This window comes from Colossoma macropomum, unplaced genomic scaffold, assembly GCF_904425465.1.
Source record: "Colossoma macropomum unplaced genomic scaffold, Colossoma_macropomum, whole genome shotgun sequence".
Taxonomy (NCBI): Eukaryota; Metazoa; Chordata; class Actinopteri; order Characiformes; family Serrasalmidae; genus Colossoma; species Colossoma macropomum.
The window spans coordinates 2,679,321-2,685,166 of record NW_023494805.1 but is presented as its reverse complement, the minus strand read 5'-3'; the positions used below and the strand labels follow the sequence as shown (position 1 = coordinate 2,685,166).

At 39.5% G+C, this 5,846-nt stretch overlaps 1 pseudogene; it reads right to left on the bottom strand.

Annotated features, from left to right (window-relative positions):
• Positions 1-4,334: 4,334 nt before the first annotated feature.
• On the bottom strand, positions 4,335-5,846 carry LOC118826042 (annotated as a pseudogene).

The following is a 5,846-nucleotide window of genomic DNA, read 5'->3' as shown; positions in this document are numbered from 1 at the left end:
TGGCTTCAGCTGTCCCTGGAAATATCCTCATTTTTAACTGTGAATTAAAAACACACCAGAAAGTCCAGCAGAGCAGACGGGCAGACATCTCATGTTGTGCATGTTTCGGCCAACAGAGGGCGCTAGCTGAGATTAAAAACTTTATTGTCCAATAAATTTGCATAACAGGAAATTTTTATTTAGCCATCAGGCACATAGATACAGAGATACATAGAGAGATACTTAAAACACTCAAACACTTACAGCAGCGATGCACATAGACTGTAGGGGGTTACTCAAGTCAAGTCAAGTCAAGAGGCATTTATTGTCATTCCATCTATGTACACACAGTGGAGTGAAATTACGTTCCTCCAGGAACAACACGGTGCAACATGGAACAAAAAGTACAAAGTGCAAACGTGCAGACAAAAGTGTGCAAACAAAAATTAAGCTATAATTAATACAATAAATATGATAAATTAAACAGACATTAGACACAGTAAACAGACAGGACAGTGCAGCACTGATGCAGCACACATTTCTGAGCATGAGGTAGGGTTTTGGAATAAGGTGCAGGGATATTTAACATGCTGTGATCTGCGAGGTTACACAGTCAGATAACATACGTGAGCACAGCAGTTACTCAGGTAGTAGTGTAAAACAGTGTAAACACAGCATTAGCTGCAATGTTCCAGATAGTGCAAGTAGAGCATCAAAAGAGGTGTGTGTGTGTGTATAGAGTATATCTGGGGGGGGGGTTATCACATTCTATTTGTATTTATATAATAATTGTTCTTGTTATTGTATACAAATTATGTAATATTATTGTTATTATTCATGTAATCTTATAGTCTATATATATATGTATATATATATATATATATATATATATATATATATATATATATATAGCACTGTGTGTGTGTTATTGTATACAAATTCAGCTTTTTATGTTTGTTCATAGTCCAGTGAATTTAACCAGTCAGTCTACTTTAGAACCACCAGCTAAATTTTATAGCGCACTTGGATTAAATAAATGCAACTCAAAACCATTTTATTCTTATTCATTTTTGTGTTTTTCATATCAGTACCTTTTATAAGAGTCTTTGAAATCATGAATGTTAGTCAGTCAGTGCCGGATTTGTAGCTTATATATGCATTATTGATACATATATTGTGAAAAGTGTTTAACAATTAATAATATTAAATAGATCTGTAATATAAGAGCAGTCAGATATAAATATATATATACTAGTCAGAAATTGACTTGTTTCATCTTGTGCACATAGACCCACTAAAGGAGAATCAATCCTGAGGTGGGTTCTACATTATACTATGATAAGTGAAGACAATGTGGTCAATATTGTGGTGAGGCTGGGAGGATTTCCTGCTTTAAAACCTGCTCCTTTAGTTTAAACATGGCAGAAAAGCCACTTCCAGCATGAACAGGAGGAAGGTCACACCCCCTCCCCCTGGCAGACGCTGTAACCCACTCAACTAACCCCCAACAGAAAACAACACGCCAAACACACATAACACCACTTAAACTAACAAACAACACAACAATACACTGTCCCTTTTGTAGGGAGCACTGCTGAAAAACACCCATAGAAAACATTAAGTTTGTCTGTTGTTTCCTGATGGTTCTGTAATGTGTTTTGGCTTTTTAAATGAGTTGATATCAGAATGTAAAGGATCTTAATGGTTTAACAAGTGACCAATAGCTGATCCCAAATGTATTTGATGGTTTCCTAATGGGATCTAAAGGTGTCATACACAAAACTAGTGGTCTCTATTGGAAACCATTGAGCCAATTCCCATTAGTAAGCAAAAATCATTAGGATTTAATCCTAATGGTTTCTAATGCTCCTTTTCCAGCAGACAGGGCACTTGATTCCCATGAGCCTTTTGCATGCACACTTGAGAGCTCTATTGGGAGCTCAGCAAATATATGATATAAATATAATATAAAATAAGCTAAATTTACCTTCAGTGAAGAATCAACGCGAGGGCGTCTCACGGATGTCAACGTCTCTGTAAGTGACCTGTGTCCACTGGGTTTCTATGTGATATACCTGCATTACTACTCTGCAGTCCGCTCGCTCCCTCTGCTGGACAAACAGCGCTACTGCACATGAGCGCGTCTTTCACAGGTTTGTTTACACTGTTTTAATGATGCTCTGATTATAAATAAATAAAATGTCTACGTTTGTGTTGTAGACGTGGCGACAAAAAGCAAAAAGTATCTGGCAGGATCAATAATAAAATCCGGGCTGGATCCGGGAAACAGTTCTGGTCTGGAGTCCACTTGCACAACGGACCAAATCTGGCACAGATCTGGATTCCAGACTCTGAGCAGTACTGACCCGGATCTTTATGGTTTCTGTGCTGCTCCAGTCCAAAATGGTTTTTATGCTCTTTGATTTTCTATGATTTTGGAGCTCTCTGGGTATCTGCCAGGAGCTTCTACCCTTCCGAGAGTTTTTCAATAAACATGTTACTTTGAAGCATTCATTGTGATTAATTTTTCTGGTTTATACACACACTCACACACACACACACACACATATATGTGTGTGTGTGTGTGTGTGTATAAACCAGAAAAAAACATAAAAAAAAAATAATAATAATAATAATGTATGCAGGGTCCTTTTGTAGCGTGTTGTTTTGAGGCAACATTTTGCGTCAATGGGAATAAATGGTATAGATCCATGTTCCCTGAAGTGTGGCTTGTGAGTGGCTAAATCCATTCCTGTCACACAATGTTGCTTCTAGGCAACAAACATACTTCTGCAAATTCTCATAATAAAAAAATTGATACTCATTGTTTAAAAAGAGGTTTAAAAGTGCCCACGAAGAGACAATGTGAATAAGTCCATGCTTTTTATTGACTTACTCAAACTCTTCCCTTTATTCTTAACCCTGTCGTTGTCTTTAAATGTGTAAAATGTTATTGTAAAGTGAGGAAAATGAGTTTGTTGAGTCAACATCATACAATAGAGGGTTAATGTAAGTTGATGTAACAGTCATGGAAACAATGTTCACATTTGAATCATGAAAATTCAGGACTCTGTTCACATAAAATGTGTAACTGTTGATGGAACAAAATTGAAACATTTCTGTGCAATGTATTTTAGTCTCACTGTAATGGAATTCTCTGTTTTATTCATTGAAATACACTTTCATTATTGTTTGTACATTTTACATAAATAGTTACTTAAAGACAGCACAATTCATTTAATGCTGACATATTTTCAGTTTGTAGGTTCATTTTTTCATTTTTGTGGTGCACAAAAGGCAGCTCAGTCAGTTTTCTAAAAACAAAACACACCCACCCCCAACGTGTACAAAATGTGCCATTTTGTCCCAGTTCTGGTATAACCCATTCTTACATTGGCCTCATCTGTTGATATTTCATGTCCCCTGATGCACACCATATATTGTTTTTAAGCAAAAACGTTGTTTTGTTTTCCTGTGGGATTCATAAACAGGTGATCCCTGAGGTGAAATAGGTTGAGAACCCCTGGGGTAAATGGTATTTATTATTCCAACGTCAAGGGTGTCCACATAAACCAAGAGCGATGTACGAAACTACACTTGGAGTTCATACTGAGAAAAGGAGCACCGTTTAAGAATGAGGCTGAGTAAAAAGCTACAGAAGAACCAATCGCTGCTGTCGGAACAAAACCTCGCACCTCCAAAATGGTAACTTTACAGGAGAAGGTAAAAACATACTTCACTTTCAATGTAAGTCAATGGAACCAGAGTTTTTACCAAGTCATTTTGGGTCATTTCTTTTAGTCCATTCATTATAAAATTTACAAACAATGTAAAGGATAATATGCATTTTCAAATTATGTCAAAACTGAACAATGACAAAAATGGAGTTACAAGGTTTTGAATGTTTCAAAATCAAAATTATAGGTGGTCCCTGAAAATTAACTTATTGTTGATTGTAACACCACTGACTGTAACTCCACTGACTGTAACTCCACTGACTGTAACTCCACTGACCGTGACACCATTGACTGTTACACTACTGACTATAACTCCACTGACGGTAACACGACTGACTGTAAAACCACTGACTGTAAGACTACTGACTGTAAAACCACTGACTGAAACACTACTGACCATAAAACCACTGAATGTGCCACTACTGACACTTATTGACTGTAAGGCCGTTTACATTTACAGCATTTAGCAAGCGCTCTTATCCAGAGCGACTTACAAAACGTGCTTTGTCTATCCAGAGAAAGTATCTTCGCTAGTTACCAATAGGTTAGAGAGAAAGTCAGTCCTGAGCTCAGATACTGCTAGAATCAGAAAGTCATTATTGACACCTAGAAAAAAAGGAACAGAGTTAAACACAGAGCAGTGCAATACAATACAATACAATACACTACAATACAATACAATACATAAGTGCAGTACAATACTTTACAATCAATAATTAATTCAGTGGTCATTTAAGTACTGTATAAAGAGATGTGTCTTCAGTCTGCGTTTGAAGACAGCGAGAGAGACGAGAGAGTGGGAGTTCGTTCCACCACCTGGGTGCCAGCACAGAGAACAGTCTTGATGCTTGCCTTCCGCGCACCTTGAAGGATGGCAGGTCAAGCCGAGCTGTACTCGAAGCTCGAAGGGCTCGTGGTACAGTTCAAGATTTCACCATTGCCATCATGTAGGAAGGGGCTGGTCCATTTTTGGCTTTGTAAGCAAGCATAAGTGTTTTAAATCTGATGCGTGCAGCTACAGGAAGCCAGTGAAGGGAGCGCAGCAGTGGGGTGACGTGGCTGAACTTGGGAGATTGAAGACAAGCCGTGCTGCTGCATTCTGGATGAGTTGCAGAGGCTTGATGGCCGCATAGGAAGACCAGCCAAGAGCGAGTTGCAGTAGTCAAGCCTTGAGATGACAAGAGACTGCACTAGCACCTGGGCGGCCTCTCCAGAACCACACCAAGACTTCTTGCCTCTACAGATGGGACAATCAGAGAGTTCTCAAATGAGATGGCAAGATCATGATGAGGACCTGTAGTTGCAGGGATGAACAGCAGCTCAGTCTTGATTGAGCTTCAGGTGGTGAGCTGCCATCCATGAGGAGATGTCAGACAGACATGCCGAGATCCGACTGGAAACCTGTGTGTCAGAGGGTAAGAAGGAAAGCATTAGTTGAGTGTCATCAGCATAACAGTGATAAGAGAAGCCATGAGATGATATTACATTGCCAAGAGAGCTAGTGTAAAGAGAAAAGAGAAGAGGACCTAGCACCGAGCCTTGTGGGACACCAGTGGAGAGCCTGCATGGAGAGGATGTGGACCCTCTCCATGTTACCTGATAAGAGCGATCTTCCAGATAGGACTTGAACCACTTCCACGCAGAGCCAATGATTCCAAGGTTGGTGAGGACATCCAGAAGAGCCGTGTGATTGACCGTGTCAAAAGCTGCCGGGAGGTCAAGAAGAATCAGGACAGATGACAGACAGGCTGATCTTGCTAACTGGAGCTTCTCGGTCACTGCTATACGAGCAGTTTCTATTGAGTGCGCTGGTTTGAAGCCAGACTGGTTGGGGTCCTGGAGCTGGTTCTGTGTGAGAAAGAGAGACAGTTGATTATAGACTGTACGTTCAAGAATTTTTGAAAGGAAAGAAAGGAGTGATACCGGTCTGTAGTTGTTGATATCTTCAGGATGGGAAGTACTCTTACAGTCTTGAAAGTTGATGGAACTTCACCTGATGACAAGGACTTGTTAATGAGAAAAGTGATGAAGGGCAGTAGATCCTTGGAACAATGGACTGCAACAATGCAGATGGAATGGGATCCAGCAGGCAGGTTGTTGGGTTACTGGATTTGATAAGTTGAAAGACAT